Below are 23838 nucleotides of genomic sequence, written 5' to 3'. Positions count from 1 at the left end.
ATTTACAGCATAATAAACAGAGCTATTTTTCATATAATAAAGACATGAATTGCGTCAACAAAGAAAATTTACAATCCGTGAACTAACAAAATTGTGCATGGAAGGATCAGGCGTAGGATCAGTGTACACTTAAAATATAAGTTCACCTTTGTACAAAAATAATAAATGCACATCTTTTTGCAGGTAAAAAATGTGCTTTTATTTTTTTTTCGTATTAGAAACCTGTAAAGCATTGCACCAGCAATCAGGAGATCGCTGAGGCCATGCATTGTCCATGTATCTGCTTACCCTTAAATCCCTTATGGGTAAGCCGTTACTCACTGACAGGGAGACTCGATGAACTACCACAGCACTGCACTGCGCCATGGTAGTTCATTGAGACCTGCATGTTGACAGCTGCTAAGGCTGTCAAGACTTGTAGTTCATTCATACACAGAGCTCTGTGTATGAATGACTTGAACGTGTGGGTGGAGCCCCACACGGCTACGCTGTTTTCAAAAACTGACAGCTAGTACAGGGAACTTCTTCCCGTACTGCTGCCACGGGGGGCAACGGGTGGCAGCTGCAGCACTGGGAACATTGCACGTTCTACCCTAAAATGGGGTGGAACATGTAACACGTTCCCAAAGGTGAACTTATCCTTTAAAACTGTCAACGCAAACATAACAGTTGGCTCTGGCAGATCTTAAAAAAAAGATCCAACTGATCATAGTGAGGAGCAAGTCAAAGGAAATTGACAATTCAGCTCTATACCTGTGAAATATCCAACAACTGACTAGGCTAAAGGTTGGCCTGATGACTAGACTGCGCAAGATTAGGTAGGTGTGAGGAGGAAAGGTAATATGAGACAGATGAATAGAAAATTGGGAGGAACCAAAAAGGGGGAGGAAGGTCTCCAGAGCTGATGCGCTGAGCAATGTCAGATTATTAAAGGATGGTCAAAAGGCCGAAGTGTGTGCGTAAGCTATTCAAGCTGCCAATCTTGGAAAGGTATCATGGGAGTCCAATAAAATGGCCGTCAAGTTCTCATGAACCATGTCGCTTCAGTGCTGAAGATGGAAGATTTCTAGGCTCTAGCTATAGTAAGCTTAAGCCTAATACACATGGGCCGAATACTGGGCGACATCGGCTGGTTAAATAAAAATTGCATGTATGACATCCGGTCTGACAGAAGCCGGCCGAACGGCTGAGCATGCTAGAAAACAAGCAGCCAACTGATGTCAGAACACAATAGCTCAAAAGAAAAATAATAAAAAAGATTAAAAAAAAACAAAAAAACAATGCCTCCAACTTTTCCTCCACCCGGAGGAGAGGCATTTAATATGCAGGGAGCTGTTACGCTGGTAGGAGTCTGTGCATCGAGATCTTCCCCAGCGCCCTCCACATATATCATTTTATTACCTTTACCAGATCCGTATTTTCTTCCTTATTCCCTTCAATTTAGAGAGTTATAATTTCTAGTCAGCCCGTTTTTAACATGATATCCCCAACATTTACAGTTTTTTTTTTTTTATTTTTTTTTTTTTTTCTCTTCCCTTTTTGTTTTTGTGGTAGACTGGTCCAGAACTGCACTCAGTCTCCAATTTTATTTTATTTTTTTTCTGGGTCCTCTCCCCCTCCTCCTCTCTCTCACGGATTTAACCAACCATAGAAATGACTAAGATAACTTTCACATCCTATAATGTCAAAGGATTAAATATCCCAGAGAAACGGATAAGATTAATGGTGGAACTTGGAAGACTTAAATCCCACATTATATTTTTACAGGAGACACATTTTAAGAGGGATAAAATCCCACGGCACAAAAACCACTGTTTCCCGACGGTGTACCATAGTACATCACATACTTCAAAAACCTGTGGGGTATCTATAATAATAGCAAGACAGATGCCATGGAAGGAAGTAGGGGTAATTACTGATGAGGGGGGTCTTCTCCTTATAGTGAAGGGAACCCTGGGTCTTCAGAAAGTTACGTTGGTAAATTTATATCTGCCAAACGAAGGCCAAGGGAACTCGTTAGCGTTATACTTGCAGACTGTGCAACAACACAAAGAGGGAATCTTAGTACTGGGTGGTGACCTTAACATGGCCCTAGACCCGATGAGGGATACAGCAAAAGGATCACCTCATCTCTCATATGTCTAACTGAGGAAAGCAAAAAAAAATGATGCTGGAATTACAGCTGATAGCTGAAGGACAGTCCACGCACAGGACAGAGATTACACATTGTATTCGGCAAAGTATAAGACGTATTCTAGAATTGACTATGTTTTGGTGTCCCGGAACATGGTCGCTTCTTTAACCACCTCAATACAGTGCACTTACACCCCCTTCCTGACCAGACCAATTTTTAGCTTTCAGCGCTCTCACAGTTTGACAATTACTCAGTCATGCAACACTGTACCCATATGAAACTTGCGTCCTTTTTTTCCACACAAATAGAGCTTTCTTTTAGTGGTATTTAATCACTAGTGGGTTTTTTTATTTTTTGTGCTATAACTAAAAAAAACATACATTTTGTGAAAAAAATTCCTTTTTCTTTCTGTCATCAAATTTTGCTAATTAGTAATTTTTCTTCATACATTTTGGCCAAAATGTATACTGCTACATATCTTTGGTAAAAACCCACATTAGTGTATATTATTTGGTCTTTGTGAAAGTTATAGAGTCTACAATCTATGGTGCCAATCACTGAAAATTTATCACATCTGATCAGGCCTTCAGTACATCAGGTGTATCTAATTTCTTGAGACACTAACAAGTCAGGAAAGTACAAATACCCCCCAAATTACCCCTTTTTACAAAGTAGACATTCCAAGGTATTAAGTAAGTAGCATGGTGAGTTTTTTTTAAGTTGTAATTTTTTCAACACAATTCTTTGCAAAATGAAGATAATTATTATTATTTTACAAAATTGTCATATTATCAGGTTATTTCTCTCACACAGCATATGCATACAACAAATTACACCCCAAAATACATTCTGCTACTCTTCCTGAGTGGCGATACCACATGTGTGAGACTTTTACACAGCATGGGCACATACAGAGCCCCTACATTGAAGTGGCACTTTCAGACGTTTTACGAGCAAAAATGACACATCTCATTTAACAGCCACCTATTACATTTTTGAAGGCCCTGGAGTACCAGGACAATGGAATTGCCCATAAAATGACCCCATTTTGGAAAGCAAACACCCCAACGTATAATCTGTGAGTCATAATGAGTCTTTTGAACAGTTCATTTTTTTCCAGAAGTTTTTGGAAAATGTGGAAAAAAATGAAAACACATTATTATTATTTTTTTACACAAAATTGTCAATTTATAAGATATTTCTAACACATAGCATGTATATAGCAAAAATAACACCCCAAAACACATTCTGCTACTCCTCACGAGTATGATGATGTCACATGTGTAGGACTTTTACACAGCTTGGCCACATACAGAGGCCGAACATTGAAGTAGTATCTTCAGGCGTTCTAGGAGCATAAATGACACCTCTCATTTCATTCCTACCTATCTCACTTTTGAAGGTCCTGGAGCACCAGGACAGTGAAATTGCCCACAAAATGACCCCATTTTGGAAAGCAAACACCCCAATGTATATTCTATGAGGCATGGGCTGCAAATAGGTACTCGGGTACTCTGGTGGGCTGCAGATAGGCATTCTGTTACTCTGATGGGCTGGTGACAGGTACTAGAGTACTCTGATGGCCTGGGGACTGGTACTCGGGTACTCTGATGGCCTGGTGACAGGTACACGGGTACTCTGATGGCCAGGTGACAGGTTCTCTGATGGGCAGGTGACAGGTACTGGGGTACTCTGATGGCCTGATGACAGGTTCTCTGATGGCCTGGTGACTGGTATTTGGGTACTCTGAAGGGCGGTGATAGGTACTAAGGTACTCATATGGACTGTGACAGGTACTCGGGTACTCAGATGAACTGTAAAAGGTATTCAGGTACTCAGATGAACTGTGACAGGTACTCGGTACTCAGATGAACTGTGACAGGTACTCGGTACTCAGATGAACTGTGACAGGTACTCGGGTACTCTGATGGGCTGTGACAGGTGCTTGGGTACTCTGATGGGCTGTGACAGGTACTCGGGTACTCTGGTCCCCTGATGGACTGTGAGTGACAGGTACTATGATGGGTGGTGACAGGTCCTGTTTATTGGGGGGAGCAATCAGTGTGATTTGTGTGTACTGTAAGTGGTAACGAGATGTTACCGCAATCTCCTCCTCACACACGATTGGTGCCACCACCGACATGCACGTGCAGTGCGCTTGTGGTCGCACACACACACCATGCACAGTGGGGGTGTAACCATCTGTGATCGGCCGTGACTTCATCGCGGCCGATCACCTGGTAAACAGCCATGCCCAATGGCTGTTCACCCCCCCTCGGTGGCGGGCGGTGTCCACGCCGCCACCGAAGGAACAGAGATGTGTGCGCACAATCGCGCGCATTCCCTGTTTAAACGGGAGGACATCATATGACGGCCTCCCGCCACAATAGGTGTGCCACCTGGCCGGCAGTCAGCAACTAGTTAATAGAAGCATCAATTGGATCATTCACTTTATCAGATCATACTCCGACAAGCAGAGGCGTAACTAGAACCTTCAGGGCCCCGGTGCAAGAAATCATGGAGGGCCCCTCTGACCTCCAGCCAGAGTCCTTTCCACTGCCCACCGGGGGCAGCAGGACCTGGATAGGAGGGGGAACAAATCCCCTCCATTTTTCCACCTGCAGCCACTGAATGCCTATCAGAGGGAAAGAAGCAGACTTTTAGTGGCTGCAGGAGAAAAATGAAGGGGGATTTGTTCCTCTAAATGCCCCCCTATACAAGGGTTCAGGGGCAACATGTGCGCTATTGCAATTGTGCCCCTGGGATGAGTGGCAGCGGTGGGGGATGGGATCAGTGGCAGCGGTGGTGGTCGGGGAGGGATAGGATCAGTGGCATTGGTGGTGGTGGTGTGGGATGGTATGAGTGGCAGCAGTGAGGAAGAGATTGGATCAGTGGCAGTGGTGGTGGGGTGGGATCAGTGGCAGTGGTGGTTGCGTGGGGATGGGATCAGTGGCAGCGGTGGTGGTGGGGGGTGTGATGATTGCCAGCTGTGAGGGGGGATTGGATCAGTGGCAAGGGTTGTGGTTGGGGGATGGGATCAGTGGTAGGGGGATTGAATGGGATGAGTGGCAGAGGTGGTGGGGGAATGAGATTAGTGGCAAAGGTGATGGTTGGATGGGGGATGGGATAAGTGGCAGCGGTGGGGGGCATTGGATGAAATGAGTGGCAGCAGTGGTTGGAGGATGGGATCCATGGCGAGGCTGGTAGTTGGGGGGGATGGGATGAGTGGTGGGGAGGGCAGTGGCAGCAATGGTGTGGGGGTATCAGTGGCAGTGGTGGTGGTGGGGGGGTATCAGTGGCATTAGCAGTGGTGGTGGTGAGAGGGGTATCAGTGGCAGTAGTGGTGATGTGCAGGGGTATCAGTGGCAGTAGTGGTGGTGAGGGGGGTATCAGTGGCAGTAGTGATGGTGTGGGGGGTATCAGTGGCAGTAGTGGTGCTGTGTGGGTATCAGTGGCAGTAGTGGTGGTGTGGGGGTATCAGTGGCAGTAGTGGTGGTGGTGGTGTGGGGGGTATCAGTGGTGGTGGTGTGGGGGGTATCAGTGGCAGTAGTGGTGGTGAGGGGTGTATCAGTGGCAGTAGTGGTGGTGTGGGGGGTATCAGTGGTGGTGGTGGTGTGGGGGGTATCAGTGGCAGTAGTGGTGGTGGTGGTGGTGGTGGTGTGGGGGGTATCAGTGCAGTGGTGGTGGTGAGTATCAGTGGCAGTAGTGGTGGTGGTGTGGGGGGTATCAGTGCAGTGGTGGTGGTGAGTATCAGTGGCAGTAGTGGTGGTGGTGTGGGGGGTATCAGTGGCAGTAGTGGTGGTGAGGGGGGCATCAGTGGCAGTGGTGGTCGTGAGTGAGGGGGGCATCAGTGGCAGTGGTGGTGGTGAGTGAGGGGGGCATCAGTGGCAGTAGTGGTGGTGGTGAGTGAGGGGGGTATCAGTGGCAGTAGTGGTGGTGGTGGTGAGTGAGGGGGGTATCAGTGGCAATAGTGGTGGTGGTGAGTGAGGGGGGTATCAGTGGTGGTGGTGAGGGGTGTATCAGTGGCAGTAGTGGTGTTGGTGAGTGAGGGGGGTATCAGTGGCGGTGGTGAGTGAGGGGGGTATCAATGGCAGTAGTGGTGGTGGTGAGTGAGGGGGGTATCAGTGGCAGTAGTGGTGGTGGTGAGTGAGGGGGGTATCAGTGGCAGTAGTGGTGGTGGTGGTGAGTGAGGGGGGTATCAGTGACAGTAGTGGTGATGGCGGTGTGGGGGTATCAGTGGCAATAGTGGTGGTGGTGAGGGGGGTATCAGTGGCAGTAGTGGTGGTGAGTGAGGGGGATATCAGTGGCAGTAGTGGTGATGTCGGTGAGTGAGGGGGGTATCAGTGGCAGTAGTGGTGGTGGTGAGTGAGGGGGGTATCAGTGGCAGTGGTGGTGGTGAGTGAGGGGGGTATCAGTGGCAGTGGTGGTGGTGAGTGAGGGGGGTATCGGTGGCAGTGGTGGTGAGTGAGGGGGTATCGGTGGCGGTGGTGAGTGAGGGGGTATCAGTGGCAGTAGTGGTGGTGGTGAGTGAGGGGGGTATCAGTGACAGTAGTGGTGATGGCGGTGTGGGGGTATCAGTGGCAGTAGTGGTGGTGGTGGTGGTGGTGGTGAGTGAGGGGGTATCAGTGACAGTAGTGGTGATGGCGGTGTGGGGGTATCAGTGGCAATAGTGGTGGTGGTGAGGGGGGTATCAGTGGCAGTAGTGGTGGTGAGTGAGGGGGATATCAGTGGCAGTAGTGGTGATGTCGGTGAGTGAGGGGGGTATCAGTGGCAGTAGTGGTGGTGGTGAGTGAGGGGGGTATCAGTGGCAGTGGTGGTGGTGAGTGAGGGGGGTATCAGTGGCAGTGGTGGTGGTGAGTGAGGGGGGTATCGGTGGCAGTGGTGGTGGTGAGTGAGGGGGTATCGGTGGCGGTGGTGAGTGAGGGGGTATCAGTGGCAGTAGTGGTGGTGGTGAGTGAGGGGGGTATCAGTGACAGTAGTGGTGATGGCGGTGTGGGGGTATCAGTGGCAATAGTGGTGGTGGTGTGGGGTATCAGTGGCAGTAGTGGTGGTGGTGAGTGAGGGGGTATCAGTGGCAGTAGTGGTGGTGGTGGTGAGTGAGGGGGGTATCAGTGGCAGTAGTGGTGGTGGTGGTGAGTGAGGGGGTATCAGTGACAGTAGGGGTGATGGCGGTGTGGGGGGGTATCAGTGGCAATAGTGGTGGTGGTGTGGGGGGTATCAGTGGCAGTAGTGGTGGTGGTGGTGGTGTGGGGGGTATAAGTGCAGTGGTGGTGGTGTGTGGGGGGGGGTATAAGTGCAGTGTTGGTGGTGTGTGTGGGGAATCAGTGGCAGTGTTGATTATTGAGAGATGGTGCTACTCACTTCCAGATCACTGGGTTCCCCCTCCTTGTTGTGAGTACGCTCAAGTGCAGGCGGAGCCGGAGAAGATGGGTGGGGACTGTGCCCGTGAGTGCACTGCAGGCAGAGCCGGAGAAGATGGGCGGGGACTGTGCCCGTGAGTGCACTGCAGGCGGAGCCAGAGAAGATGGGCGGGGACTGTGCCCGTGAGTGCACTGCAGACGGAGACAGAGAAGATGGGCGGGGACTGGGTCCGTGAATGCGGGAGGAGAGGGTGGGTGGAGCAGCTGGAGAGAATGGGCGGAGCAGACGGAGAGGATGGGCGGAGCAGACACAGACTCCTCGTAAATGACCAGTACTATATCTGGGGCAGTGGCGGGCCCCCCTACAGTGGTGGAACTCAAGGGCCCAGTCGCAAATGCGACTGGTGCGACCCTGATAATTCCGCCACTGCCGACAAGTTGTACGTTAGAAATGGGGGAGGTGGAATCCAGAGAGTGGCATTGGAAGATCAATGAAACTCTCCTAAAAGAGAATGAGTATGAGGAGAAATTAAAGCAAGAACTGGATTCTTTCTTTTCAATGACGCAGGTGAAACAACACCTTTCCGTATATGGGAGACGCACATAAATGCGTCATGAGAGGTATGTTTATCTCTGTGGGGGCACATATAAAACGGAAATTGAAATGACAGATTGACTTGCTGCTTAAATGTATTGGAGAATTAGAAATAGTCCATAAAAAAATATCAGGCACAAGCAATAGAACCGGAACTAGCGGGTTTACGTGAAAAGCTCTCAGTTAATAGAAAAAGCAAAAGCTAAGTTGACCCGAGGAAGACGGACTTTTTATGAATTTAGGAACAAATCAGGGAGAGTGCTGGCAAATGCTCTTGGAGAAACTACTGCTCAAACCCATATCACACAAATCAAAATGCAGAGAAATGAAATGGTCAATACCCCACAGAAAATCGCACAGGCATTTAAAGAAAATTTTGAGAACCTATATCAGTTAGAAAAGAAACCCACTATAGCCAATGCTCAAAAGAAATGAGAAGCAGCTAGGGAGTATATCCAAAACACAAAAATGCCAAAACTGTCAGAGGAGATAGCTAGAGAACTTGATGTACCATTTACAATTACAACTAATTACAACAGAGGAATTTAAGAGGGCATTAAAATCATTGAAACAGGGCAAAGCACCAGTATACCCTGACGTACTATAAAACGTTTGCTGAGAAATTGGCTCAGAGATTTATAGAAGCTTTCAATTCAATACGCGGAGGGAATCAAATCCCTACAGAAACATTACTGACACATATAACAGTTATTCCCGAAAGAAGGGACAGATCCCTCCCAATGCCCTAGTTACCATCCTATCTCATTGCTGAATGTGGACCTTTAAAGTGTTCACCAAGATTTTAGCCATGAGATTGGTTGAGTACATTCCGGGTTTGATACATCTAGACCAGGTGGGGTTCACCCTTGGGAGAGAAGGAAGAGAAAATACACAATGAGTGGTAAATATGATCTACCTTACACAAAGACAACAGAGATCAATGGTGACAGTCTCCACTGATGCGGAAAAAGCCTTTGATAGGGTAGATTGGACATTTTTAAAGGCTGTATTACAACATATAGGCTTAAGAGATGGGATGCTGAGATGGATTTTCAATCTATACTCAAATCCAAGTGCCAGGGTAAAGATAAACGACAGAATCTCTGAGCCTTTTTCCATTCAAAACGGAATGCGACGGGTGCCCTCTTTCACCCCTGATTTTCATCTTGACAATAGAACCCTTCCTAAGGAAAATGTGTGCAAACATCAATATTAAGGGGAAAAAATTAAAGGAAGAACAAACTGGCGGCCTATGCTGATGATTAAATTTTTTTTGTAACTGCCCCAGTTATATCCCTTCCATCCCTGTTGATGGAGCTACGCGGAAATATGTAATTTTAACTAAACTATGGGAAATCGGAAGCAATGGGGATAGAAATAAATATGGCCCTTCTACAGCAAATATCCACACAATTTGATTTCAGATGGACTAACTCCTACATATGTTACCTAGGGACAAAAATTTCAAAGAATCTAAATGAGCTGTTTGAGCTCAATTATATGCCAATGGCACGACAGATTAAGCTTGATCTCCAGAGATGGGACAAGGAAATTGTTACATGGTTCGGGATAACAAATATTATTAAGATGAATGTGGTGCCAAGACTTCTATATTTCATACAGACTCTTCCAATTAAAATTCCCCAAAGCTTCTTAAGAGACATCAGATCAAGAAGTTTATTTGGGCCGGAAAGCCAGCAAGAGTACGAAGAACAATATTGTCACTCCCTAAAGGATCTGCTAATGGTGGCAAGTGATAATCTGAAAATGGTGACAATAATTTTAGGGGCGCTCTGAAAAATGTAAATAATTTAAAACATATCAATACTCAACATTAGTAATAGAAAATGACATCAATAGTACATCTTCCAATCGTGACCTCATCACCATCAAAAAAATTATAATATATAAATAACATCAAGACTAATTTAATATTCAAAAAAAGCCCCAATAAAAGTGTCTTTGCAAATTTGTTAATGAGAATACTCAGATGACCCAAGTGCAAAATAAAAGAAATCTAGACTGTGGTATAACAGCAGATCCAAAGGGCTTGTGACTCCCTCCACCGAAAAAGCAGCACCACACCACTCGTGAAGATAACAAGTCCAAACTGCTTACCAGATTTGTTTGACCACTTTACTTAAAAAGTAAGGCAAACAACGCCTGTACAGGTAAATGCCTGCTCATATAGATGCTGGTGGAAATAACACAGGATCGAACGTCTCCCTTCACAGACTCAGGCAGTGTATATATGAAAAGAGCACATAAACATCCATAGCGTAATACTGATTTAATAAAAAATATATAAAAAACACGACCTTACATCATCGTGTGCCTGACCCGGCACTGGGGCTGCTCGCCTTGAGACCACTCTCCGATCGATCGGTGTATCCCTTCCGCAATAGTGGGTATGGCGTGTGTTCCAGGCCGTCAGACCGACAACCAGAAAGCCGGAAGTGGCGTCAGCAATGTGACCGCTCCGACGTACGTTTCGTTGTTAACGTCTTCAGGAATGAGTCTCAGGAATGAGTCTCCTTTGGAATTGATAAGTTTAAAATTTCAGATTTTGTCATATTAAAAAATCGGAGATGTGGTTAAATGTTGAGAAAGCTGACATTAAGTTGAGGAGGGAGATTATGGGTTGTTGTACAGTTGCAATAAAAAGTATGTGAACCCCTTTGGAATGATATGGATTTCTGCACAAATTGGTCATAAAATGTGATCTGCTCTTCATCTAAGTCACAATAGACAATCGGTCTGCTTAAACTAATAACACACAAATAATTAAATTTTACCATGTTTTTATTGAACACACCATGTAAACATTCACAGTGCAGGTGGGAAAAGTATGTGAACCTCTAGACTGCGATGTCCAAGAGCTAATTGGAGTGAGGTGTCAGCCAACTGGAGTCCAATCAATGAGATGAGGTTGGAGGTGTTGGTTACAGCTGCCCTGCCCTATAAAAAACACACACCAGTTTTGGGTTTGCTTTTCACAAGAAGCATTGCCTGATGTGAATGATGCCTCACACAAAAGAGCTCCGAGAAGACCTACGATTAAGAATTGTTGACTTGCATAAAGCTGGGAAGGGTTATAAAAGTATCTTCAAAAGCCTTGCTGTTCATCAGTCCACTGTAAGACAAATTGTCTATAAATGGAGAAAGCTCAGCACTGCTGCTACTCTCCCTAGTAGTGGGCGTCCTGTAACAACAACTGCAAGAGCACAGCGCAAACTGCTCAATGAGGTGAAGAAAAATCCTGGAGTGTTCGCTAAAGACTTACAAAAGTCTCTGGCATATGCTAATATCCCTGTTAGCGAATCTACAATATGTAAAACACTAAACAAGAATGGATTTCATAGGTGGATACCACAGAGGAAGCCACTGCTGTCCAAAAAAAAAAAAACATTGCTGCACATTTACAGTTTGCACAAGAGCACTTGGATGTTCCACAGCAGTACTGGCAAAATATTCTGTGGAAAGATGAAACCAAAGTTGAGTTGTTTGGAAGAAACACACAGCACTATGTGTGGAGAAAAAGAGGCACAGCACACCAACATCAAAACCTCATCCCAACTGTGAAGTATGGTGGTGGGGGCATCATGGTTTGGGGCTGCTTTGCTGCGTCAGGGCCTGGACGGATTGCTATCATCGAAGGAAAAAGAATGGCTTAAACAGAACAAAATACACCTTCTGGAGTGGCCCAGTGAGAGTCCCGACCTCAACCCAGTTGATATGCTGTGGCATGCCCTCAAGAAAGTGATTCACACCAGACATCCCAAGAATATTGCTGAACTGAAACAGCTCTGTAAAGAGGAATGGTCAAGAATTTCTTCTGACTGTTGTGCACATCTGATCTGCAACTACAGGAAACATTTGGTTGAAGTTATTGCTACCAAAGGAGGTTCAAACAGTTATTAAATCCAAGGCTTCACATACATTTTACCCCTGCACTGTAAATGTTTACATGGTGTGTTCAATAAAAACATGGTAACATTTAATTCTTTGTGTGTTACTAGTTTAAGCAGCCTGTGATTGTCTATTATTGTGACTTGAAGATTGGATCACATTTTATTACCAATTTGTGCAGAAATCCATATCATTCCAAAAGGGTTCACATACTTTTTATTGCAACTGTATATAAAATAGAATATTGTCCGCATATGCTGCATATTTGTGTTCTGATGTCTATATTTTGATGCCATGTATATTGGGGTTGTATCTTATTGTCGACAAAAACTGTTCTAGAGATGAGGAAAATAAAATAGGTGAAAGGGTACAGCCCTGATCGGTACTGTTATATAGAGAAAAGGCATTGCTTAGTGTTACATTTATTCTTAATTGTGCAGTGGGGAAATTATAAAGAGCCAATATTTGACTTTAAAGTGCTGGGCCAATACCCAGGAGGGATAGCGTCGCTAGTAGGAATCCCCAGTCCACCCTGTCAAATGCCTTTTCAGCATTGGTCGATAATAATCGGGTTGGCTAGGAGGAACCCCGCACATGTGCCATCAAGGACAGGGTACAGAGAGAGTTGTTCCGTGCCTCTCTACCCGGAATAAAACCCATCTGGTCACTTGAGATCCGTTTTGGGATCAGGGGGAGGAGTATATTTGCTGTGACTGACATACAATTTGGCATTGATGTTCAGGAGAGAGATGGGGCGGTAGCTACCACAAACACTAGGGTCCTTATCTGGTTTGGGGATGACAGTAATATGTGCATGGATTGTTTCTGGGTGGAGACTACCACCTGATGGAATAGTGTTAGCGTAGCAGGTCAACCGAGGGAGTAAAATCTCCGCAAAGGAGTGGTAATATGCCAGCATAAAGCCATTTGGGCTCAAAGCCTTACCAGTGGCCATGGTTTTTAGTGCAACACACATTTCAGCGGTGGTGAATTCTCCCTCAAGGGTGGCTAGGGTGTCTAATGGGAGTTTGCGCAGATTGACTTGCGTCAGTTAATCCTGGATACGTTTTTTTGTAGAGTCCTGATCCGATGTGTGTTGGTGAATGTGATATAGGTGTTGATAGAATGATCTGAATTCTTAAGCTATTGCAGAGGTTTCGTGTACTAGAGTGTCGGTCGGGGACTTAATTTTCGCTATAAAAGTTGCAGTTTTTTTCTGTTGTAAAGAATGAGCCAACAGTCTACTGGGTTTGTTACCCCATTGGTTTCAACGTTTGGCTACCATATGGAACTGCTTCTGTTCCAAGTGAAAGAGGGCTTTCAGATCCTCTTTCTTCTTGGACAGAGCATGAAGCACAGACTGAGCTAGTCCAACTTTGTGCTGACATTCAAGCGTTCAAGAGCGGTTATGTCCCGAATAAGTTCTAATTGTTGGTGTGTACGTTCCCTCTTTTTCCTGGTGCCCAATTCTAGGAATTTCCTGTGACTAAAGGCCTTATGGACCTCCCACAATGTACCCGGTGAGATATCTGAGTGGGTGTTTTCCTGAAAATAATGCTTTAGTTCATCGCTAATCATATTTTTATCAATTTCCTCTAGTATTAGTTGATCATTAAGTTTCCAGTTTGTTGCCTTATGTGGTCTGGATGGGATTTTTAGTTTGAGCGTGATTGGCACATGATCAGTTAGAGTAGTAGTTTCAATATTAGAATATACGGGGAGGGAGAGGTGGTGGTGATCTATGAAAAAATAATCAATGTCTGAGTAGATGTTGTGTAAATGTGAATAGTGAGTCTCAGGATGCATTATTTTCCGCACATCCATCAACTGGGCCTTATGTAGGCATTTGCGTATAAATGCCAGGCACCTATGTGGGGTGCAGGATCTGCCGAGTGATGTCTAGAAGGGGTTCTAGTGGGGAATTGAGGTCCCCCGCCAGGAGAACACATTCATGAGCGAAAACGGTCAATTTTTTTAAAAATAGCGGCTATGAAACTCGCTTGGTCACGGTTGGGAGCATATAGTATTGCTAAGGTACATGGCATACTACACAGGTTGCTCTTTAAGAACAAAAAACGACCCAGTGGGTCACATACCATGGAGTCCAGCTTGAATGAAGTACCCCTACGGAACCCAATGGCCCCACGTTTTGCTTTGTGAACATCGGAAAAGCTATAGTAGCATGTAGGGAAATGTTGAGAAAAAAGTTTCACTGAGGTTGTGTGCGTAAGATGGGTCTCCTGTAGGAAAATGTCTCCCCGCAGATGATCCCTCTCTCTGTATAGATTGTCGCTTACCTGCAGCATATAAGCCTCGCACATTAAGGGATATTAAATTCATTGTGGCCATTGGGACTGACAGGGGGGGTTCGCACTCAGGAGTCTCCGAGGTGATCCGATCTGAGGCAAAGCACTAAAGAGGGGGAGAAGTGGAAGTAAGGAAGAAAGGGAATGGTAGAAAAAAAAAAAGGTGAATGAAGAGGAGAAGGTGGTCCAATTACATGTATTAGAGCTGCACGATTCTGGCTAAAATGAGAATCACAATTTTTTTGCTTAGAAGATAGATCATGATTCTCTCACGATTCTTGCGGCGTAACATCATCTTTCACATTAAAACAAAAACAAAAAATTGTGCTAACTTTACTGTTTTTTTTTTTTTATTTATTGAAGTGTATTTTTCCCCAAAAAATTTCATTTGAAAGATTGCTGGGCAAATACAGTGTGACATAAAATATTGCAGCAATTGCCATTTTTTTCCCTAGGGTCTCTGCCAAAATTATATATATGTTTGAGGGTTCCAAGTAATTTTCTAGCAAAAAAATATTGATTTTAACTTAGTGGATGTAAATCCGAAAAAAAAAAAAAAAATGATGTCCTAATTTAGAGTATAAGATTTCCCATCATTTGAGCCCAGTCTTGCCACAAAGAGTTAATCCAGCTCTGAGCAATCCACTTTTATTGTTCAGTGAGATAAATCTTGACAAAGAAAAACTTTGTCAAATCCTCCCCCTTGCTGTGAGTGACATGTGATTTACATATCTCGTGCACTAGCCTGAGAGATCTGCATTATTTTTTCATTCACTCCCACTCCTTTCTTCTGCTGCTCTGCAAGGATTGGCTCTTCCACACCTCAGCGTGATTTGGCATGCTGAAGTCATGTGGGGACTTTTCTGGGTTTTGACTAGATGTTGGTGATCATAGCAGAAGTTCAGTGTAAGAAATACACAGGAGAAAATGCATGTTGATAAGGGGAGTGTAGAGGTGGGTGGGGAGTCTGACATCACGACTCCACCCACTGAGTCCTGGAAAACAGATCCACCCACAAAATCTGCAGTTTTTCGGGTCTCGTAGCAGACAGAGGGGAGACATTTGACAGATGAGTATACATGCATGAGGCATGTGTATCCTTCTAGATAACCAATATTGCAGTAGTTTAGAAAGGATGAGAGTGGGTTTACATCCACTTTAAGAAAGAAGTGTCATAAAAAAGATTTAGACTTTAAGTGGTTAAACTTCCTACATTTACACGGTTGTATTTGTTTACACAAGATTTTCTATCCCTTTGATCTAAGAAGTAAGCGTTAGTTACAATGTTTCAAGTTCTAAACTTGGCAGATTGCCCAGGATGCTTTCTTTTGACAGCTGATTGAGCAGATAATCTCTCCACTTGTTTATACGAAATAATTGCCTACTCTCAGCGGGAGAGATCGTCGGGGGGGGGGGGGGGGGGTGAATCGAGATTGTGTTTTTTTTTTTTTTTTTGTAATTCTTTTATTTAATGCTGGAAGAAATAACAGGCACATGGACAACAATAATAAAACATACAGAATTTCAAACCTACAGCTTATAGTATCATTCAGGTGGGATATACATAGAGACCACCCCCAATACAGGCTTAAACGATACAAGAAAACATTCCCAAACCGGGGGCTAGAGTCCCTTCTCCAGATCTCCAACACCAATTAGGCAAACCAATCCCACCCTGGTGAGCAGCAATCATCGCATGGCCATGCATTACAGCGAGATGGACAAATTTTTGTTGTGTTATAAAGAAAGGGAAGAGGAGGGAGATGGGCGATGAGCCGGGCCCCAGGCGGACAGAGCATACACTCGTTGAAAACTGGTCATTCCCAGGGAAGCCCACAACCCACCACTGCCCGCCAGGGCTAACCAGCAGGATCTAATCATGAAAGATAAAGGGCTGAGGAAGCGAAACGGTTAGGACGAAGGGGAGTACGGAAGGAAGGGACTACAGGGGGAGACAGGGAGGAAGGGGAGCCAGGGAGAAAGAAGGGGGATCAGAACAGAGAGACAGACCAAGTAGAAGAAACACAGAAAAGGCTCCAGGCGAGCGAAAGCGAGGAAGGCTAACAGAAAAGAGCAAAACCGGGACTGTGAGCGCCACCAGACCGCAGGGGGGGGGGAGGGGGGCCGAAGCCAGCAGACAGAGACCCTCTCTCAACGGGCATTTGAAGCTACCACCCGAAGGTAAGCCTCAGTGTAGGTGAAATGATTCCAAGGTCTCCAAGTCTCACGAAAGGCCTCCTCCCTATTATGAAGCGTCGCTGTGAGGTCTGCCATATCTCTTAATTCGGTCACTTTAGAGAACCATAGAGCCATAGCCGGTGGGTTCTCCGATCTCCAGCACAAAGGGATACAGGCCTTCGCCGCGTTCAGCAGCTGAATAGTCAACGAGTTCCTATACTTTTTAATGGATCGGTCCGACAGGTGCAGCAGGCAGGCCGCAGGGTTCCCCTCCAGAGAGACACCAGTCAGACGACCGATCGTGTCGGTCACCCCGCGCCAGAAGGGTACCAGCTTGGGACAGGCCCAGAAAACGTGCAGCATCGTTCCCTCCGCCTCCCCACAACGCCAGCAACATGCCGACACCTGGGGGAAGATGCGGTGGAGAACGGATGGGACCCTATACCACCTAGTTGTGATCTTGTAGCACGTCTCCTGAACCCGTGTAGCCATAGAGGATTTCTGTGCAAAATGGAGAATTTTCTGCTGTTGATCTGGAGTAAAGTGGGTGCCGAGCTCCGCCTCCCACTTCGCCACAAATGGGGGGACATACCCCTCAGCCGGACGAATCAGGGCAGAGTAAAGGAGCGAGAGGCAGTGCCGCACCGGTTCCCCCCGGTGACAGATACGCTCTAACTCCGTGAGGGGGCGAGAGATGCCCGGCGTCCGCAAACAGTTACGCAAGAAATTCCTCAATTGCAGACCGCTCCAAAAGTCTAGTGGAGGGTCCACTGCCCGCTGCCCTGCCTCCGGGGTGAGTCGACCCATCTGCAGACGATGAAAGCAGGGATTCTGGAAGCCCGGTATAAAGTCCGGGTTTCCCAGAACCGGCATGGGGGAGGGGACCAGGGACACCGACGAGTTCCAAAAGGCCTCCCTCGTCACCCGCAGGGTGCCTCCCAATGTGGAATGATCCAGTATAGCCCTTGGCAAAGGCGCTGATGACCAGGGCCTGCTCCCGATCGTGTCCCCCGAGTCCTCCCTCTCCATGGCCACCCAATGCTTCGCCCCCTCATGACAATGCCAGTCCACCAGCCTGGACAGGTGAACTGCCCTGTAGTATGTCCTCACGTCTGGAAGACCAACTCCACCCCAGTGCTTAGGCAGATGCAGAAGCTGCAATCTAAGACGAGGTCTCCGATGCGACCAAATAAAAACACGGAATATGGAGTCTATCCGCTTGAAAAAGGTGGAAGGGAGGTAGATGGGCAATGCCTGCAACAGATACAAAATTTTCGGCAACAGAGTCATCTTAAGCGCACTGCACCGACCGAACCACGTCAGCGTTAGTGAATGCCAGTGCAAGAGATCAGCCCTCAAGCGGTCCACCAGAGGTACAAAATTGGCTGTATAGAGGGACGCCGGGTCAGGGGTAACCTCAACACCGAGGTAGCGGATATGACTGGTAGCCCACTTCAGCGGATAGGCCCCCCGTAGGTGCCGTGCCACCTCTCCCCCCACGGTGATGTTAAGGATGGAGGATTTAGCTAGATTAATTTGGAAAAGGGAGAGAGAACCATACTCCGCCAAGGAGGACAGCAGGATAGGCAATGACGTAAGGGGATCCGTTAAAAAGAAAATTAAGTCATCTGCAAATGCAGCCACCTTGTGGGTACCCGACGCCTTCGCATAACCAGCAATGTCTGTATTTGACCGAATATGGCACAAAAAGGGTTCAAGAGACAGAATAAAAATCAATGGAGACAGGGGGCAACCCTGTCGGGTGCCGTTCTTGATGGAGAAGTAGGGAGACCTCGTTTCATTAACCTTAACCGTCACAGTAGGGCTCGAATAAAGGGACAAAACCCAATGGAGCATGGAGTGGCACAGTCCTATATGCTCCAGGGTAGCTCTAATAAATGACCAGTCCACGCGGTCAAAAGCCTTCTCTGCGTCAGTTGACAGCAGGAGGAGGGCTCGCTTAGAGGTTCTGGCCGCGTGGACCAAGTTGAGAACTCTAATGGTGTTGTCCCGGGGTTCACGCCCCGGGACAAACCGGGCCTGGTCCCTACGAATGAGGCTAGGAATGTGCGGGAGCAGCCTGTTCGCCAGAATTCTGGCAAAGAGCTTCAGGTCCGAATTTAACAGAGCGATTGGACGGTAGTTTCCACAACACAGTGGATCCTTTCCCTCCTTCAGAATGAGGGAGATATGAGCTCTGAGGGAGTCCACCGGAAAGGAAGTGCCCTCGGCGAGAGAGTTGAGGGCAGTGACCAGGGGCTTCCCCAGTATCCCAAAGAAGGTCTTGTAATACGCCGGTGTGAAACCGTCGGGGCCCGGAGCCTTCCTAGGCTTAGACTCTGCCAGAGCCACCCCCAGCTCCTCAACCAAAATGGGTTCCTGCAGCTCATCCCGTACCTCCCCAGGGAGGGAGGGCATGCATTTTTTTTTTTAACAATTAATCGCGCAGCTCTAGTGTTTATCAACATAACCAAAAACCACCCTAAAGGAAGATAAGTGTGTGCAGGTATAAAACTACTGTGCAAGTTTGGGGCAGACTGAAGCTCCAACACCCCCACACATCCCATCTCTGAGGAAGTGGTCGCATGGAAGCATGAGGTCCCACGGCACCCCAAGGGGGGTGGGTGTTTAGCCCAGGGCAACGTACAGTGAGCACCCAAATTGGCGGAAACAGTCTCAGTGCTCCGGCACCATCTCTTAGAAAATGTAACAAGATTAACCCACAAATAAAACGGACCGCATGTGTAAACCCGCTGACACAAGGCATGGCTAACTGCCATTTATCCAAAGCCCCGGTTTACCCAAACAATCATTGCTAACCATGGATGTGTAACTGCAACGAAAAAGGGATTAACGGAACACAAATGACATCCATATACTTGCAAACATGGGGGGGGGGGGGGGTTGTATTGTCTCGGGGCGATTACCACTGGATCTCAGTTCTGTAGCTCAGCCGAGCTGGGGAGAGGAGCCAGGGGTGTCTGATCTGTGCTTGCGATCCACCTTTTTGCCACCTTGGTTCAGTGTGGTTAACGGGAGGTGAGATGGCATCTTTCCAGCCAGGGCACTCCGGTGTGGGGATGCTGATGTCAGAGCAGAACTTTTCCAGGTCTTCCGGGAAGCAGTGTATCACTGAACTTGCCATCCTTATTAGCAATAAGGGATGCTGGAAAGCCCCAACAATGATTAAAAGAGGCCGCTTGATGCTTCTCAGTCAGGGGCCACAAGGCCCTACAATGTTCCAGCATTTCTCTGCCCAGGTCTGGGAAGAACAGGAGGGTTGCGCCATCAAAGCCCATTGGAGTTTTTTCTTGGGCCTTCTGCATTATAAGCTCCTTTTCTTCGTAATAGTGGACTCGGCAAATTACGTCTCATGCGCCCTATCTATTTTCAGGGGATGATCAGCTGCTTGGCCTAGAAGGCCGTTAAAGAAACCTCGGAGGGCATCGGAGGTCAACGTCGCCAGTCGCTTCAGGCAGGCCTCTTATCCTTGTGTTCCACCTATTGCAGGTTTCCTGGTCCTCAATCTTGTAAAGAGCCATCCTGTGTGCAATGGTGAGGTTACGAGTGGTAGTCTGGAGGCTTCTGATGGCAGCCACGTGGCAGTCAAGGTTTGTTCCATCTCCTCCACTCGTTCCAGCACCTGCGACAGGTCTGATCGTACTGCGGAGAGTTCCTTTTTAATAGAGAGTCCAGGCCCCAAAAACATAGATGCCAGCTCCGATTTCGTGGGTAGCTCCGCAACCAATGCTGCCACTCCAGAATGTCTGGAAGTGCTGGCCTCGCCCTTCAAGCTGGCTGATGAAGCTGGGGAGCGGTGTCAGGGTTTCGGCTTATGGTGGGAGGCGAAGCTTGTGCCACATGGAGAATGGCCTAGTCCATCCATGTTTAAGATATCCTCTGGTTCTGCGACCAGGAATAGTTTTATGGAGCCCCAAGCGGGTCCCTTTTTAGATAGGGGCTTGCTTGTCCTTTTCCGCATGATTTACGAGGTGGTTGCGCTGATGATTTATGGGTCAACTTGGTGTCAGCACCAGAGCCCGAGAGAGACACGTCCTCACCGCTTCATACCGAAACCACGCCCCAGCACGTACCTAATATAATAAAACTATGAACATTGCATGAAAGCGTTGCATACCAACAATTGGCAAGCACTAGTTTTATTGATGTATAAAATATGACAATAATAATTATCATGTGGAGTGGAGATAGGGTGCAGCTCCTGCCTAGTCTTCTTGTGAATTGGGAAGACAGAGGATTGAAACCTAAAATATTTGAGTTTAGCTTGAGTGGAACTGTACAGGGTTACCGTCAACTGCATAAAAAAATGGGCCAAAACCATAATGACAGAGGACCTCAGTAAGATGAGCCCCGGAGAAGGCGTCAAAGGCCTTAGTTAAGGCGAGTGACAGGAGCCCCCTCTAATGCAGAAGTAGCTAAATCCATAAGCTGCTCTAGTTGGTTGGCTTGCTGTCCCAGCCCCATTAAGCCTTTAACCAGATTAGAAGAAGTTTGCGGGAAGTAGCTGCTATTTTCTCCTAGACAATTAAGCGAAATTTCGCCAAGCCGCAGTTTCTAAAGCTAGCAAAATGCTTTCTTGTATTAAAAGCAGCATAAACTCCAGATAGAGACATCATTTTGCCCCTTTACAAATAATTAGTCAGACCTAATCTAGAATTTACAGTTCACAAAAAGAATGTTGAAGAACTGGAAGTGCAGAGAAGGGCAACCAAACTGATCAGAGCTATTGTCATCATCTTCAGTGAAGAAGCAAAGTATGTGAATTCACTGGAAAGTTTTGACACCAACTTCAGTGCACCATTGACACAAATAAATGCACACCATCTGCTTCCCAGAGTAAAAGACCTCTAGAGAAAGTACATAACACTTATATTCAATGTAGGCATCAGCCATCACTTCTCCCAGGATCAATATTCATATGCCAGAATCCTTACTATGGCGGCTCTTAGCTGCTTCAGAGTATAGTGGTGATAATAGGCAACTACCAGCTGAGAGTAGCTTTTGACAGTGACATCATCACACGCAGCCATAGGTCAGAGCAACATATGAGTTTTACATTTATGCCATGCTTGCAATATTCCTTGTAAGAACCTGTCTTTTATTAAAAAAAAAAAGTTTTATAATGGTAATGCACTATAGCTGTTCTATTCTCTTTTTTTTACTCGATTGCCTATTACTGGTAAGGATGTGGAACTCTCTTCCAGAATTGGTGTCAGCAAGGAGTGTCCATATTTTCAAAAAACTTATAGATGAGCATCTTAGTTAACACATTATGCAGGGAAATGATGGTGAAACACACACACACACTAAAAGATGTTGAACTGTATAGACTTGTGTTTTTATTCAACGTTGCCGACTATTTAACTGTGTAGGTACAACTTTATGTAGAAGGATTTGTTTCCTAGTCACTTCATTGGGTATAGGTAAGGATTAACAACCACTATAAAGACAATATGATGTGTAGTTAAGAGCTACCTATCTTACCTCTTTAATGCTGGTAAGATCGAGTAGGTTACTACATTAGACTAATTATTGTGGTGGTTATTTTTTTTATAATTTCAATATTTTTCAATAAATGTCATTTTTTGTTTTTACCAGTGGAAAATTAGCTGTTTTATAGTGTTAATAATATTTAGATGTGTAATCGAATTAAAAAGTAAAACAGAGTTATTGTAGGATGCAGCACCTTTTGGTAGTAGTTTTGCTTTGGTTGAAAATGTTTTTGATTCATTACCGATCAATCACAGTCTGCACTCTCAAACCACCTGATTACCCTGATGCAGAGAAAATGTGTAACTTGCTAAGGATACTAATGTTTTCCTGTTCAAATTTGTTGATGTAAAGTACATTAATGAGGTGTATTTAATTTTTTAACATGATATACCAGGAATGCCAAATCATATAGCCCGACGCCCGGGACAGGTAGTCCCAGGCACTGGGCAGGTATTATTATTTTTTATTTTTTTTACATTTGGCTCCGCTGTGGGCAAGCAGCAGAGTATACTTTATATGGTGCAATTTTCATGTAAGTTTTCAGTTCGTGTGTCAAAGGTAGTTGTTCAGGTGTGATTCTGATATGATTCAGGGATGTGATTGTGAATACACTTTTGTTCAATGCAAATTTAGTACTGCTGCAATTTTAAATATGCCTTCATATGCTATCAATGTCATCCATCCTCTTCGCTAAAAAACTGCCTTCTATCCACTTTTATGCAAATCTGTCTTCTAGCCACTTCTATGCAAAACCAGCTATGAATCACATCCTGTGTGAACAGTTCTCAGACTGCCAAAATAGTCTACTCTATGCGGTGCGAGTTTGGAACGCATTGCTCCAAACTCACACAGTACCCTTTTTTAACCAGATTAAAAATCGCACCGCATAGATGTGAATGTTCTTCAAAGAATACAATGTATTTTTGGATGTCATGCAAATCTATGCCTTTTGGATCTGATCCCATGAGATTAGCATCAGTGTGAACCGGGACTAAGACTCTGCACTGCGTTTTAGGTGCCATTGAAAATATTATCACCTGAACCTGCGTTTCACGATTGTAGTGTGTTTTGAAATGTCAGGTAGAATCCAAGGGATACTGCCACCATCCCAAAACACCCAGGTGTGAATGGAGTCTAACAGGGCGGACACCAGAGCTTGATTTGGCTGCTCAGCATGCACTTGTACTCAAGTGCTTTCATGTGCGAGGGTAACGTGAAGGAATCATTATTATTTATTTTTTTCCTAAATTGGGGTCTGTGCACCCAACCGGTGTTGATAACACCTTAAGGTCTCTCCCCTCCCTGCTAGTCCCCATGTGTGGTGCTGGAGACCAGCAGGGAGGTGAGTAGGAGATAAACAGCACGCTGTAAAAATCTTATTTAAATACGTTTAAAAACGCTAAATACATTCTAGTGAAAACATTTCTTTTTTAATTAGGACAAGTAGATTGGGAAAAGTCCTTTTTAAAATAGTTTTATGGCATTTAATGTCATTAACCACTTTTGGACCGGACCATTTTTCTGGCTTAAGACCAGACCACTTTTTGCGATTCGGCACTGTCGCTTTAACTGACAATTGTGCGACGTGGTTCCCAAACAAAATTGACGTCCTTTTTTTTTCCCCACAAATAGAGCTTTCTTTTGGTGGTATTTGATCACCCCTTTGTTTTTATTTTTTGCGCTATAAACAAAAAAAGCGACAATTTTGAAAAAAAAAAAACACATTATTTTTTTACTTTTTGCTATAACAAATATCCCCCAAAAATATATAACAACTTTTTTCCCTCAGTTTAGGCCGATACATATTCTACATATTTTTGGTTAAAAAAAAAATTGCAATAA

General features: G+C 45.7%; 1 protein-coding gene across 6 annotated transcripts in view; it reads left to right on the top strand.

Annotated features, from left to right (window-relative positions):
- Positions 1-23838, top strand: part of IPPK (inositol-pentakisphosphate 2-kinase) — a 1165378-nt gene that overhangs the window by 301680 nt on the left and 839860 nt on the right. The window lies entirely within an intron of this gene.

Source organism: Lithobates pipiens, unplaced genomic scaffold (genome assembly GCF_037356315.1).
Source record: "Lithobates pipiens isolate NorthernLeopardFrog02 unplaced genomic scaffold, aLitPip1_a1.2 Scaffold_23, whole genome shotgun sequence".
Lineage (NCBI taxonomy): Eukaryota > Metazoa > Chordata > Amphibia > Anura > Ranidae > Lithobates > Lithobates pipiens.
This window is presented reverse-complemented; position numbering and strand designations above follow the sequence as displayed.